This window comes from Vulpes vulpes, chromosome 15 (genome assembly GCF_048418805.1).
Source record: "Vulpes vulpes isolate BD-2025 chromosome 15, VulVul3, whole genome shotgun sequence".
NCBI classification, from domain to species: Eukaryota; Metazoa; Chordata; class Mammalia; order Carnivora; family Canidae; genus Vulpes; species Vulpes vulpes.
This window is the reverse complement of record NC_132794.1, coordinates 115829207-115845182: the sequence shown is the minus strand read 5'-3', so window position 1 is coordinate 115845182 and position 15976 is coordinate 115829207. Positions and strand designations below refer to the sequence as shown.

Sequence of the window (15976 nt, the reverse complement as noted above, 5' to 3'; positions counted from 1 at the left end):
CCTAAATAGCCAAAGTAAACCTTCAAAAAAAAACAAAAACAAAAACTGAAGATATCACAATTTCCGACTTCATGTTACATTTCAGAGCTACAGCAATCAAAACAGTATGGTACTGGCACAAAAACTGACACACACATCAATGGAACAGAATAGAAGACCCAGAAATAAACCTCTAATTTTATGATCAATTAATCTTTGGCAAAGCAGAAAGAATACCCAATGGGAAAGAAGATAGTCTCCAACAAGTGGTGTTGGGAAAACTGGACAAGCTACATCCCAAAGGATGAAATTGGACCACTTTTTTACATCATACACAAAAATAAGCTCAAAATGGATTAAACATCTAAATGTGAGACCTGAAGCTAGAAGTCCTAGAAGAGAACCCAGGCAGTAATTTCTTGGACACCGACTATAGCAATATTTTTCTAGATACGTCTCCTGAGGCAAGGGAAACAAAAGTTAATATAAACCAGTGGGACCACATCCAAATAAAAAGCTCTGCATATCAAAGGAGATAATCAACAAACTATAAGGCAGCCTAGAGAATGGGAGAAGATATTTGCAAATGCAAATATTTAGTAATAAATATTTAGTAATAAAAATAAAGAACTTATACGACTCAACACCCCAAAAAACAAGTAACCTGATTAAAAAATGGGCAGAAAATACGAACAGACATTTCTCCTAAGAAGACATAGAGATGGCTAATAGACACATGACAAGATGCTCAACATCACTCATGCTCCGGGATGAGCAAATCAAAACTATGTTGAGGTATCACCTCGAACTTGTCAAAATGGCTAAAGTTAAAAATGCAAGAAATAACAAGTGTTGGCGAGGATGTGGAGAAAAAGGAACCCTGGTGCCCTGCTGGTGGGAATGCTAACTGCTGCAGGCACGTGGAAAACAGTATGGATGGAGGTTCCTCAAAAAGTTAATAAAATTACTATATAATCCAGCAATCATACTACTAAGTATTTATCCCCAAAATACAAAAACACTAATTGGAAGGGATACAGGCTTCCTGAGATTTACAGCAGCATTATCTACAATAGCCAAAGTATACACAGATCGATGACTGGATATGGAAAATGATATAAATATATTTATATATATATACATACACACACACATACGATTATATATATAAAAATGGTGTGTATATATATATATATACATACACACAATGGGATATTAAATATATATTATATACACATAATGTAAATAATACATATATTATGTATATAAATATTACAAATGCATATATACATAAAATTATATACACACACACATATACACAGTGGAATATTACTCAACCATGAAATAATGAAATCTTGCCATCTGCAACAACACGGATGGAGCTAAAGACTTCAATGCAGGTGAAATAAATCAGAGTGAGACAAATACCATATGATTTCACTCATATGTGGAACTGAAGAAACAAAACAAATGGCTAAAAGAAGGTGAGAGAGAGAGAAACCAAGAAACAAGACTCCTAACTCTAGAGAAGAAACTGCTCATTGCCAGAGGGGAGGAGGTGGGTGTTGGGTGATGGGGTGAAGGGCACATGTGTCCTGATGAGCACTGAGTAATGTACACTGCTGTCCAATCACTGTATCATACACCTGATACTAATATAATACCATATGTTAATTATACTGGAATTAAACTTAAAAAAATCTACTGATCTGATTGGTGATAATGGTATCTTACTGTTTTAAATTTGCATTTTTCTAATTCCTAATAAGGTTTCGTATAATTTCACATACTTACGGACCATTTGTATTCTGTGAAGTGCCTCTTACTACCTGCCCATTTTTTTTCTATCGCATCGTCTATTTCTTATTAGTTTGCAGCAGCTCTTTGTATTTTATGGCTACTGTCTTTTTTTTGTTTAATATGTTGCAAATATCTTCTGAGTCAACAGCTTGGCTTTGGGCTTCTCTCCCTGTATCCTGTCCCTGGCAGTCTGTAAGTCAACTTCTCGCTTCATGGCTGCCATGTCTTTGCTTAGGCTGATCTTCTCCATCCTAAGATTAAAAAAAAAAAATTCTCTTACACCTTATCCTGATACTTTGATAATTTTCATAGTTCTTTAATCTCTCCAGAGTTAAATTTTATGTTTGATGAGGAGATATTTATTTTTTTATATGGGAACAAATTATACCCAAACCATATACTGAATTGTCAGTCCATATTTTCCACTGATTTAAAATATCACATTATTGGTGATAGTTCCTTATTTTCCTTCCACTGACCTTTTTGGGTATTCCTTCCCAGACACCACTTATTTTAATTTCTGTAGCTTTTCTTTTTTTTTTTCAAATGTATTTTTATTCCTAGAAGGGCAAACCTTCTCTAAGAATCTTTAAAATTTTTCTTAGCTATTTTTGTGCATTTGCTTTTCCAAACAATTTCAGAATCAGTTTGATACTGTACAGAATTCATAATTTGGGGAGTATTGGCTTTAAGATATGGAGTCTTCCCATTCAGGAACAAAAGAAGTGTCTCTGCTTATTACACCAGAATTAAGGGCCAATGGGATGAGTGTCCCACAGGAGAGATGGAGAGCCCTTTGGGAACGTGAGTTAGGAAGAGCCGTGTGCGGACAGCCGCTGGGAAGGAAGCAGGGCGGGAACAGCAGCCGAGGTGACTGGCCTTCTGGGAGGTGTATTTGCCAACAAAGGCCCTGGAGCGGTGGCTGGGACAGGGCAGCACCTGCTGGTGTACTAACTGGGGTTAATGATCCTTTAGGATGAGCACTGGGTGATATGCTGTATGTTGGCAAATTGAACTCCAATTAAAAAAAAAAAGACGCTTTAGCTTTGAGGTCGGTTCTAGGTTCACAGTGAATCAGAGCGGGAAGCACAGAGATGGCCCCAATAGCCCCTGTCCCCACTGTGCACGGCCTCCCATGTGCACATCCCCTGCTGGCGTGGGACACATGTAGCACCTGCTGAACCTACAACACTCAAGCCACTGTAAGACCATCATGTGGAGTCCTCTTGCCGTCACTGCCCTAGCATCCTCCGTGCTCCCCGTTCACCCGCCCTCGTCCCCAGAGCCTGGCAACCACTGATCTTTTTACCATCTCCACGGCCCTGGATTTTCCAGGATCAGGCAGTGTGTGGCCCTTTCGGATCGGCGCGTCTGAGTCAGTGGTAAGCACCTGAGGCTCCTCCGTATCTTTGCATGGCTCATCGCTCACTTGTTTTATTGCCAGTCGGTCGTCTGCTGACCGGACTCAACAGTTTACCCGTTCAACTTGCTGACGCGTGCCCTGTTTGCTTTTAGGGTTTGGTAATCCTGAGCGTCTCCGTATCATCCGTGTGCAGCTTTCTGTGCAGACAAGACATAGGTTTCTGAGTCTCCGATAAACCAAGGGGCGTGGGCTGCGTGGCACGGGGAGAATGTTCAGTCTCCTAGGGAAGGGCCCGGCCACGCCACGTCCCCAGCAGTCCACCACGTGTGAGGAGCCGCAGGGGGAGCACGTGAGCTGCACAGGACTCGGGGTTGGGATCACAGGCTCTGGTGGACACCAGCCCCGAGACCAGAGACCTTGAGAAAAGGCAGCACTCAGACTTCTCGCGTCCAGGACGGCACCAGCGTCACCGACTACAGCCGGGTTCTCCTTCTGCGCTTCCATGAAAGGGGCCGAGCCTGGGACAGGAAACACGCCCTTGGATGTCACAACAATCACCGTCTTGGTTCTGCTCAAACCCGACCCTTAAGGACCTCGGTGCCTGGGGGCCTCGGAGGCGCAGCAGCAAACACTGTACCGCGGAGCCTTCCTTTGGGAAAATTATTTTCTTTCTAAAAGGACATTTCTTCGGCGTGTGGGATAGACTTCACCACACTAAGACCCTTTGGAGGACGAGGGTTTGTGGGGAGCTCATCGCCCTCAGCTGGGGCATGCCCCCGCACCCCACGTAGAGGCCATGCCTGGGGAGGCCTGCTCTGGAGCCAAAGCTGGGGGGCTCCAAATTTGGGGGTTGATGGGCCTGGAGGATGTTGGATCTCCCTGCTTTGCTCGATCCAGAAGGCTCAAGGGGGCAGGCGTCCACTCAGCGTTCGCTCTGATGGAGAAAGTGATCCTGGTCATTGCTTTTTCTCTTGGAACTTTTCTAATCAGAATGGATCTTGCTGTCAGGAGGGCCAGAGGCCATCAGAAGTGAGCTATGGCGAAGGTGATTTCCTGGACAGGCAGACGCGTGGAGCCCATGCACTTGGACTTTTTTTTTTTTTTAGTCTAACAAGAATCAATATTTAAGATTATGCAATGTCCATACCAGCCCGAAATAGCTGCCAACCCAAGGACAAGGGTTGGATAATTTACAATGCAAGGAATCCATTCTTTTTGAGAGGGGGAAGGGAAAAAAATCAAGATTTAAGCTTTTTATCCTGGGCTGAACTTTTCTCCTCCATTCTTAATGGCACCGGACGTAAATAAACCATCCATTTTGTTTTGTACGAGAGGTCTCCACTTTGCAGAGACTCCAAGGAAACGACAGGCCGGTTTCAGATCCTCAACCTGCACGGGTCTGAGCTATAACGGCCTTGTAAACAACGCTCATTTACATGTTTCCAACTTATAATCTTGTCCTTTAGTCTGATCAAAATCTGCTCTTCTGTTCTTCTTTGCTCCTACAATCAGCAGAGAAAGCCTTTTTATTGTCAGCTACTAATGGTTCCTCTATCCCATATTTTTAATGTGAAGATTAAATATTTATAAACACCTCGTCAATAGCATCCCATAGCCGGTCCCTCCTGATGTGGGCTGCACTGGCTCACTCGGCAGCAGAGGTCACAGGTCAAGGGGCCGTGGACCTGGGCTGTTGCTACAGGACGGGGCTTGTTCCTCAAAGACCCTGCCTCCTGGACAGGGTAAGTTTCCTTTGTCCGCCAAGCCGGGAGGCCCTGGCCTCTGCCACCCTAGAGCTGACCTGCCAGGTCAGCTGCCTGGACACGATCCAGCTTGGGCTGTCCCTGGTGGAAGCCGAGAGGCACCAGCACTTTCCCACCACCCGGTAGTACAGGGTGGATGGGATTTGAGCAAAGAATCAACCTGGCTGGGAGTGGGGTGGGCAGGACACTTCCCGCCTCTCCAGGGGCGCAGGGGGGACCACACTGGTTCCTGAGGGCAAGGGGCTGGAGCCCAACCATTGGCACGAGACTGTGTCCATCCCCCCTCCACCTGCTCCTCTCCTCATCTCTCGGCTCCTCCAGAGTCGGCGTTGATGCTGACGCTGTGAGTCATCTCCGCCCCGCAGACAGGTGGCTTGCTCTTCACTGACCTCTGGCTGAGAAGGGGCAGCTGGCTCTGAGGTGGCAAGTGTCCATGATCTCAGGGCTGTCCAGACGGCTGCATGAGGCCCCAGAGCGGCAGGTCTCTGCCTCCTGAAGGGGTGGCACTCTTGGTGACAGCGTGGGGCTGGGGGCTGCCGGGAGCTGGTGTGATGGGCACGGCCGGGGTGACCAGGCCAGGGTGACGGCCTGCATAGCCGGAGTGCTATGCTGGGGGTGGGGTATGGAGGGAACCCCAGGTCCTGGGTTTCAGACAGGAACGTGCGCCCTGTGTGCTTCTGAGCAGTCCGGTCACCGCGGGGGCAGGCTTCAGGGGCCAGCGTGGCAGATGGCGAGCCAGCGCAGAGGGGAGGCAGGGAGGCAGGCAGGCGGGGAGCAGAGCCAGGAGGCTGCCGCCGGGTGGACAGACGGATGGTGCAGCCACCCCAGGAGACGGAGGCGAATCCACACCAGCTGCTCCATACGCGTCAGCTTGGGGAACCCTTCGCACGAGCCTCCCAGCACCCTGGCAGGTGAGCGGGGCTCCCCCCATGCCAGCCAGAGCTCTTGATCCAGAAGCGGTGGCCAGAGGATGGATGAGGAGGTATGAAGGCCAGGAGGCAGCTGGGCAATCTGGGGCACAGCACGCCACCCCAGGGACTCGAAACGGGGGCAGTGAGATTCGCTGGCTTTCCTCACCTGACTCTTAACAACCTGGGACGGCAGAGGCCAGTGGGCCGGGATAGAAGCCCAGGTGCGGGTGGGGCCGGGGGGCCGGGGAGGATGGGGCAGGACGGCCTGGGCGCACGTCCCCAGCTGGACACAGGAGAGCTGCGCCCTTGTGCCATTGTGAAGCCTGGAGGGGGGACAGGGGTTCGGCCTCCGCCACCGAATCACAACCGAACACCCGTCCAAACATCCGGGTCACGCCGGGGAGTCCCGCATCCACCCACTGCTGGTGGCCTGGTGGCAAGAGGGCAGAGACAGCCTCGCCCATGCCTCTGCCTTGAACTCCCCTCCGCGCCGTGCCAAGTGCAGAAAGGAGCCAAGTCCACCTCTGCTCCCCACAGAGCCGCCCACCGGGGAAGGGCCCAGAATCCGGCCTGTCCTCGGGCTGCTCGTCGTGGGGACGGGCAGCCTCCTCGCCCCACCAGCCCAAGACGCAGAGCCGGGCCGGTGCAGGCAGGGCCCCAGGAGCTCCGCCCGGCTCAGCCCCCCAAGTGGGGAGCCGGCCATGTGCCCGCCCCCCACCCCTGTGCATCGTGAGGCTCCGTGGGCTGAACAACGTCCACACGAGAGCTTTGGAAACTGTAAAGTGCTGCCCAAGCATAAAGGCTATCCTTGGTTCCAGGCATGAATGGTGCTGGGAGCTTCCTCGAGCACCTGGATTGGGGTGGTCACGGCCCTTCCTCAGGACAGGCCAGATGGCAGCCACACGGAGCGGGACCAGCACAGACCTCTCGTGAGCAGGACGCGTCTGGAATCACAGCGAGCAGGGCTGCCGCCCCAGCAGAGCGCAACTCCGCGAGGGCAGGACCCCTCCTGGGTCTCTCGCGGGGACGCCCCGCCAGCAAGGGGAGGACACGAGGGCGCAGCCCGCACCGTACGTCTCCACGCCTCCGACGGGATGGCGAGGGGGCCAGAGCACGGCCAACGTGACACGCTGAGGGAGCGGCATCGGTCATCATCGAGACACAACTGCCGGCCGTCCCCGGGGAGACACAAAACGAGCCGAGCAGCCTGGGAGCACATGCGCCCCCGGTGGGCCTGGCTCGGGGGACGGCCGGCTCCCGTAACCGCCGCAATGATGATGAATACGTATTGATTTCTGCAGGGCCTCTCCGGAGCCCCGGAGCACTCCATGCACTTATTGGAAAGTGCCTGAAACCAAATTGAAGACAGGCCCAATGAGGAGAATCAATCCAAACGCTAAGGGCATCTGAGGGCTTCGGAGCAAATGGGGAGAGACAACAGGTACTCAGCCGCCCCCACTTCCAGACGCTTAAGGAAGACACTTTGCCCCTCTCCGCTCAATAGCCTGCTGTTGCCTTAGCTGGAAAACTGAAATTTAGAGGTCAGGGTGTGCACACGGAGGGTGGGCGCGCTTGGTTTCAGGGAAGGACTCGGGGCGGCCTGCAGATTCGCCTGCCCGGGCGCCCCCACCCTGGCCTGGCACCACCGGGGTGCCCGGGGCCTGCTGGGGGACCCCTCCTCCACACCCACTGAAACCACTTTCTGCAAACAAAACCACTTTCTAACAACTTTCTCCTTGGAAATAATTTCAAACTAACAGGAAAGCTGGCAGAAGAGTGTAGACAACGCCCCACACTTCTTCCCCCCGGGGTCCCGGCCGCCAACGGCATCATTACTGACCTTCCTGCCCACGGCTGTTTCCCCAACTGCTTGGGAGGACGCTGAACCCACCCTGGCTCTTGGTCCCCAGGTACTTCCGCGGGTGCTTCTCGGGGCTGGAGCGCTTCTCAGGTGGACCTGCCAGCTCGCAGCCTCCGTGAGCGTCGCTCTGACACGGGGTCTCCTTCTCCCGTATGTCCCGTCCCACGTAGCACCTTCCCTTCCGCTGCAGGGTCTGGTCTAGGGCAGGGGCTGCCCTTCGGTGCCGTGTTCTTCAGTCTCCACTCACCTGAACATCCCGTCTTCTCGGATACTGACAGTTTTGAAGAACGCAGGTTTTCACAGCAGCTTTCAGCCCGGGCTGCTGGGCTGGAGGAACTGATTCCATGTCCCACAGACATGGGGACCAGACCTCGCCCCAGCCCTCGCTGTGACCACGCCGTCTAGAGCCCAGGGGGTTGGGCCTGTGGCTACCCAGCTGCAGGAGCCCTCCAGGTAGGGGTGGGAGGGCAGAGGGTGTGCACGTCTCTGGAGGGGTTTTTTGGGTCACCAGCCCCTTGGCTCATAGGGCAGCTTTCCCTTGAGGTGTGCAGGTGTCTGTGAGGCCTGTGGACCACTGTCCAGCTCGGCACTCAGTGCACCAACGCTAGGCTGAGCTGCGCCCTCAGAATCACTCATGAGCAGGGCGCCTGGGGGGCTCCGTCGGTGAAGCATCTGCCTTCAGCTCAGGTCATGATCCTGGGGCCCTGAGATTGAGACCTGCATTGGGCTCCCTGCTCAGTGGGGAGCCTGCTTCTCCCAATCTCCCCATGTGCGCACACACTCACACATACACCCTCTCTCTCTTTCTTAAAGAAATAAAATTCTTTTTTTTTTTTTAAGAAATAAAATCTTTAAAAAAGATTCCCTGATGAGCAAGGATGCTGAGGAGCCCATTTCATATCCGGCAGAGAGGCAACTTAACCAAGACTGGTATTAAGTGACCTTGCTCTGTTCTTAGGATCCCCCCACCCCCACTACACCCAGAGCCCAGGAAACAGAAGCTGGTGCAGTCTAGGAAGCCCGAGTGAGCAGAGTAGACTCTGCAAACAGCTGCCTTTTTCTTACCTTGGGTAACAAGACAGAGGGGGTTCTGAAGGGAGACACAAGAAGACGCGGGGTCAGGAGACAGAAGACATAAAGTCTAGCTGATGCGGCGCTGGCCCTGCCCTGTCTGCCTGGGCTGACCTGGCACCCTGGACACCCGGCCGAGGGCCCTGAGGGGCCCGGCACCCCTCTGGGGGACCGGCCTCTACCTCCTGAGGAAGGCAAGAGCAGCTGTGAATGCAGAGGCCGCAGAGACTCCGGCGGGCTGGCCGCCCCCGGGCTGCCCCCATGCGCCCCGTCCAGGCCTTTCTCACAGGGCGCTGCAGGACCAGACCCCCGAAGGCCACAGCAACTCTGAACGGCCTCCTCCCTTGTGTGCTGCAGGCTCCATCTCAGGAAGGCCCCTTACAAGATGTGTTGCTATTCGATTTTCAGGAGTTCCCTTAAGCAGCAGCAAAGGGAGGGAGGACACGGGGAGGAGAGCGGGCTTGTGCTGGGAACGGGGTCCGTGGAGGGAGAAGCAAGAGTGGGCGGCGAGCTGCTAGTCTGCACAGAATGAGCACAGGCTGTGTTCCCCAAAATGCTCCCTGCCTGTGCTGCTTCGGGCATGAAGCCCCAAGCAAAAGGGGTTTGGTATTTCCTCTGCAGAACTGTATATTTGCAAGGTGCCAACCCTTACCACTCTGAGCCTCATGCAGGGAGAAGGCATCCTTTGGAAGTGACCTCTGCCCTGCACATTCTGGAACATGGTCCCAGTGCGGGCGAAGTAGGCGGAACAAGCACGATGATGTCGAAGACCCGCCAGGCCCTGAAAAGATCAATGATCTTGAGACACACTTCGCGTGACAGGCTGTTTCCTGACTGTCACAAGCAGTCTTCCCATGCTCCTCTGCAGCGTGACTTCCTCCGACATCATCACGCAGTGGGGCCTACATCCCCGTCTCCTGAAACGAGCCACCCTGTGACTTTGACCAATAACAGAACATGGTGGATGTGAGGTTGTGCGAGTTCGTGGGCCTCTAGTGTGTGCAGCCTCTGTTCTTGCCCATTCGCTACACAGGCCCAAGGCTGCCATGTGAGGAAGCCTCTGGAGTAGTTGATGGTGGGGGGTCAGGTGGGAGAGAACACAGGTGACCCATTGACAGTGAGCAGCAAACACTGGACACGTGCACCAGGCTATCCGGGACCATCTGCCCCTTCGGCTGGATGGACCACATGAGTGAGGAACAGCCCAGCCCAGCCCCGGAAACATGAGAAATCAATCATCACTGCTGGAAGTTTCTGTGGGGTGTCACCCTGCAAGAATCTAGAACACAAAGAACTGGTTTTAGGCAGCAGGTGGGGGCTGAAAGGTACTGAGCAGACGCACAGAGGGGGATGAGCAGTGAGGAGTGGCCGGGAGAGCCACAGCGTGGCCTGAACCAGGTGGTGGCAGAATGAGCGGTAAGACTCTCATTGGCAGTTAACGTGGAAAATAGGAAACGTGCCTAAGCTTGTAAACACGGGTAAAAGCATTCCTAGGTAGGCTTCTGGGAGTACCAGTTAGCCGCCTACAGCTATGCAGGGTGAGACGTAGAAGACAGAGAGGAGCTAAAAAAAAAAACAAAAAACAAAAAACAAACCCAATGGCCCCCCACTGAGAACCGCCCCCCCCCAAACCCAACTGGTGTCTGCAAGTGGGATTGAAAGAATATAAGTACATCAGGATTACCTACTGAGTTCAAAAAATAAATGTACTTCACATTTTCAGTTTCAACAGTCAGCTAAATATTCCTAAAGCAAGAAATGGACTCAGAGTAGAGCCTGAATCGAGAATATGACCATAAAGCCCCAGAAAGATAGGAAGCAGTGCCTCACAGACTTTCTCAACAAGGGAAAAAGGGCTCCCCAGACTCTGAGCACTGGCTCGTAGAAGCTCACAGAAGCCTGATAATACCCAAAGTAGAGGCAGGTTTGTCTTGGACAGAATGACTTTGGGGGAAATAGAGGAAATTCCAACAAGATTCCTAGGAGACCTACAATACTTCTAAGAGAATAATACTAATGAGAACACTAGCAGCTTGGACCAAAAAGGGCAAACACCAAAGGAAAAGATGCTTGTGGGCCTCCAGCTCTATCAGAATCAGATGCAGAGAGCTACTGATCTTCAAACATGGGTTCTTCGTGATGGAAAAGAAAGGACCTCCAGTGAGCAGAACAAGAGAACAATGGACAGAACAGGGAACTAGGAAATCCTTCCTGGGAGCAGAAATGGGCCTTAATCAGGAGTATCTCCTGCCTCTGCAGTTGGGGCCTCTGACAGCCTGGTCCATCTGGATCTCAGAATTGGTAAGGACCAGGGACTTCCAAGTGCCTCATGTTCCTCTGTTTTTTTGATGGGAGCAACTGGCCCCATGTTCATGTTGGCCCTGTTTGTGGGGTGATTTGGTTAGCTCAGAGATCTCTGGATTGAGGAGTCGCACCAGAGGAGGGGTGTGTGGATCTCCAGATGAACCTGATGTAGATCATGGGAACCTGGCCTCTGAGTCTGATGTCCTAACTGGGATAAGCGTTTTGGGCATCCCGAGATGGGAGAAAGACTATGGTGTGTGTAGGAAGAACACAGTTTGCGGCCAGATTGTGGAATGCGACAGATTGAAACCATGGCCATGAATTCCTTCTTCGCAGAAGGTATGTTTCTCTGCAATAAAATTTTGCCCTGTCTGCCATGTATCTCTCAACCGTATTAAATCGGGGCTGGCCTGGTGATTTTGCCTTGGGCAACGGAATGTGGCAGAAGTGATACTGCATGAATTTAGAGCCTACGACTCAGGTTGCCCTGGGACTTGTGCCTTTGCCCTCTCTGAATACTGTCCTGAGACCAGGAAACTTGTCCAACCTACAGGAGAAGGAGCGGCCATGTGACTGGGAATGGAGGGGTCTCCGTGGAGAGCTGGTGTCGTGTGCTGAACATGTGAGTGAGGCTAATGCCCACGTCCAGTCCTGCAGGCCCTCCTGCTGAAGGCAGCCATGTGGGGGACCCAGGTGGAACCAGACGAGGAAGTAACCAGCCAACCTATGGGAAAGTGAAATAATCACTATTGTTTTATGTTACTAAATTTTGGGGCAATGTGCTATGCACGAATAGAAAACTGTAACACCTACCATTGAGCAAAGACGAACAAAAAGTAAACATGAAATATTAGTATCAGGAATGGGGGGAAAAAAGACATTGTACATTGAGGGGGTATGTACTACTGTGAACCTCATTGTGCTTGAAATTTAATAACTTAGACAAAACAGATAAACTCCATAGAATATAGACACAATATAGAATATTAGAACTATTATATATACATATAATAGAATATATATAGAATATAGAATATTCTATAGAATATAGAACTGACACAAAATAAATAGAACATGTAAATAGCCCTCCATCACTTTTTAAAATTGCCTCTGTAAATAAAGGCCTTTTCACATAGAAAACTCCAGGTTCAAAGAGCTTCAATGGTAAATTCTACTGAGCATTTGAGGGAGAAACAAGAGGAAACTTACCACACTGTCTCAGAGAAGAAAGACACAGCTCTTCCCAACACATCTTAGGAGTCCAGCAAAAGCCTGATATCAAACTTTGATGACAATGAAAGAGGAGAAGAAAATTATAAGTCAATATCATTCTTGAGCAGAAATACAAAAATCCAACACAAAATAACAGCAAATTAAATCCAGCAAAATATAAGAAGCATAATATGTCACAACCAAGTGAGTTTATTCCAGGAATACAAAGTTACTTCAGTGTTTGAAGATTAATTGTAATTTAGTACTTAGCAGAGTAAGAAAAACACCATAGAATCATCTTACTAGAGGCAGAAAGAGCATTTGATAAAATTCAACTCATTCAACCCGCTTATGAAAATTCTCAGCAAGCAAGGAATAGAAAGGAATGTCCTCCATGAGGTAACAGGCACAGAAGCTTGTGCCTGATGTCATGCTCAGTGTCTAGATCTGGAATGATTTTCCCCTAAGAGGAGGAATATGGCAAGAATGCCTTCTTTCCACTTCTATTCCACACCAACTGGAGGTCATAGCCAGTGAAATAAGACAAGAAAAAGAAATGAAATGTATAAAAAAAATGGGAGAGGAAAAAGTTAAACTTCTCTCCACAGCAAATACTATTCTATGCAGAGAAAAATCCTAAATCTAATGGAAAACTGCTAAAACTAGTTGGTGAAGCTTTTAAGGTTGTGAGATTCAAAGACAAACTAAAAATGTTAATGAGCCAAGGGTCAGGCAGTATGAGAAGCTGTCACAAGTTGGAGGGGACTACGGAGGTGTGGCAACCAAATGCCACAGGGTGTCTTGGATTGGATCCTGGAACATGAATGTTAGTGGAGAAATCTGAGTGAAGTCCCTAGTTAATAGTATTTACCACTGTTAGTTTCTTAGTTGATTTCATAAACTAAGCACATTGTAGTGCTACAACCTAAGATGCTGAGAAGCTGGGCCCATGGCATATGGGGACACTTTTTTTTTTTTTTTTATGGGGACACTTTTTAATATGTTCACGTATCTCTCTTTTTAAAGATGTATTTATTTATTTATTTTTAATTTATTTTTATTTATTTATGAGAGAGCAAGCGAGCGAGAGAGCACGCAGGGAACAAGAGAGAATCTCAAGCAGACGCCATGGTGGGTGCATGGCCCCACGTAGGGCTCAATCCCACGACCCTGAGATCACAATCTGAGCCGAAAACAAGAGTTGGATGCCTAACTGACTGAGTCATCCCTGCAACTCTCTTTTAAGCCTAAAATTATATAGGAAGTTTAAAAACATGGAAGAGGTCAGTGGTGTCTTCTAGAGCACAGCACAAGCAGTGTGGCTCTGGAGGCAGGAAGGGCAGGGCACCTCCTCTGCCAATCTGTTGTTTGTGTCTGAGAGCTGTGCTCAGGCACTCAGCTGTGAACTTCCGTCCACCAAAGACTCTGAAGCTACTTAATACCCCTTAACAAGTCTGTTATTGCCTAAAATAATAGTAATAATCACCACTAAGAAAATGTAAAGGCCAGCCAGACTGGGAGAAAATATTTCTCAGAAGAATTGCTTCTAGAATATATGAAGAACTCCTACAACTCCATATCGGGGTGACAAATGTAAAAAATGAGAAGGAAGCAAACAGCCACATTACCGAGAAGACATAAAACAGCCAGGAAACACAAGGACGAGCTCAATACCATGAGTCATCCAGGAAATGCAGAATAAAGCAATAAAGCCACCAAGATTTCACTTCACAACCATTAGGGGTCAAATTAAACACGGCAACAACGCTAAATGCTGTATATATTTCTGACGGGTTTGTAAAAACGGTGCAACCACTTTGGAAGACTGAATGTGTCTATAGAGATAAATATGCATCTACCCAGCAACCATATAAGATACGCACATGCCCGCAAAGGACTTGAATGAGAATGTTCACAGCAGATTTATAAAAGCTGAAAACTCCTGTCCGTCAACAAAATAACGAATGAACGAAGAGTGGTACATTCTCACGATGGAATATTAATCCGCAATAGAAAATGAACTTTGGAGGCGGGCAACAACGTGGCTAAGTGTCAACCATGGTGCTGTGTGAAGCAGCCAGATACTAACCAGCGCACAGCGTGGGGCATGGGTGGCGTCGTCTGCCTTCGGCTCAGGTCATGATCTCAGGGTCCTGGGTTCGAGGCCCACATCAGGCTCCCTGCTCAGTAGGGGGTCTGCTTCTTCTACTTCTCTCTCCTACATAAAATCTTAAAAAAAAAATAAATAAACAGGGCATAATGTGTGCTCCACCCCCAGGAAGCTCATGGGAGAACCAGTCCACAGCCAGAGGCAGAGCAGAAATTCCCACGGGGCAGAGATGACTAGGAAGGGGGCAGGTGGGAAGTTTCTGAAGTGATGGAAAAAGTCTCGATCTTTTAAAAATGTTTGAATATGTACATCATACAAATACATATACTATCATGTATGTTACATATTGTATGTCACACATTATATATGTGTGTTTGTACATAAACAGTTGCCATTTTACGATACAGTTCAGTGGCATCAAGTACATTCACAAGGTCCTGCAACCATCACCGCGGCTCATCTCTGGAACTGCTGTTTAATCATCCCAAATGACTGAACCACACCCACACCCATGACACACTCCCTCGTCATCCCTCTCCGGCTCCTGGTCTGTCTGTGAACCTGACTGTTCCGGGCACCGTGTAAGCGGAATCCAGCCGCACTGACCTCCTGTGACCGGCTCACTCCATAACGTCTTCAGAATTTGTCCACGTTGCAGCTGCTGCCCGAACTTGGTTCCTTTTTTTCAGGCCGACTGGTATCCATGGGGTGGATGTGCCGCATTTTGTTTCTTCATTCATTTGTCCATCGATGGGCATTTGAGGTTGTTTCCACCTTTTGGCCACTGTGAATAATGCTGCTATGAACATGGGTGTGCAGATATCCATAAGGAAAGTTCTGTACCTTGATTGGGTGTTAGTGACACAGGGTACACATTTTCAAAACGCATTAACTGATAGGCAGAGCCTCTGGGAACTACCCCAGGTCTCTCAGACCCTATCACCATAGGCCGTAGGTAGGGTCTCCCACCCCCGATGTACACCTGCCGACCACCCCCCTTGGGGGGCTTGGGAGGAAACCCTCTCCTCCAGCCTTGAGCTAGGGCTCCCTGCCTGCCCCTCACACCACTGAATCCAGCCCTCCACAAGTCACCTGCACACAGGGAATGGCTAGCCTTCCCAGGACACCCTGCTGCCTGGCCCCGTGCACCTCACAGTACTCCAGCGTCCGTCTGGTCAGCCCCAGGGCGTCCACTCTTTGCATCTGAGGCCCTGGATGCAGCCTGTCTCACCTAGGATGGTTGTGCCTGCATTCAGTGGGAAGTAGCCTGGGCTCCCGAACCGTCCCCAGGCCTCCCCACGCAGAGAGCAGCAGGGTCTTCCAGCATTTTGGGGACGACTCTGCATTTTTCTTTCTTTTAACAAATAAACAACAGAACTGACATCAGCTTAAGACCCTCTCGCTTTCCATGAAGAAAGTTCTGCGTTGCATTAATAAAGAGAAACAGTAGGAATCATGGCAAAAATAATAAACAAGCAGCTCTGCTGGAGAGGAGGAGCTGGAGCTCTCTCTAGGGGACCTGTGCTACTCCTGAGCTAGTTCTTTGTGAAATAAGTTTGATCTGTCCTCAAAAATAATTAAAGCAGCTTATACTTCTGTGAA

The 15976-nt window shown here is 49.8% G+C and overlaps 1 long non-coding RNA gene across 1 annotated transcript in view; it reads right to left on the bottom strand.

The window, feature by feature from the left end:
- The window catches only part of LOC112928802 (uncharacterized), a 33919-nt gene extending 18761 nt beyond the window's left edge, over positions 1 to 15158 (bottom strand). The window contains exons 1-4 of the long non-coding RNA XR_003236790.2: positions 14981 to 15158; positions 14354 to 14493; positions 12262 to 12335; positions 11604 to 11776 (exon numbers count right to left, since the gene is read on the bottom strand). This is a non-coding gene — a long non-coding RNA (uncharacterized lncRNA). The remainder of the gene's footprint in view (positions 1 to 11603; positions 11777 to 12261; positions 12336 to 14353; positions 14494 to 14980) is intronic.
- Between the last annotated feature and the right edge of the window lie 818 nt (positions 15159 to 15976).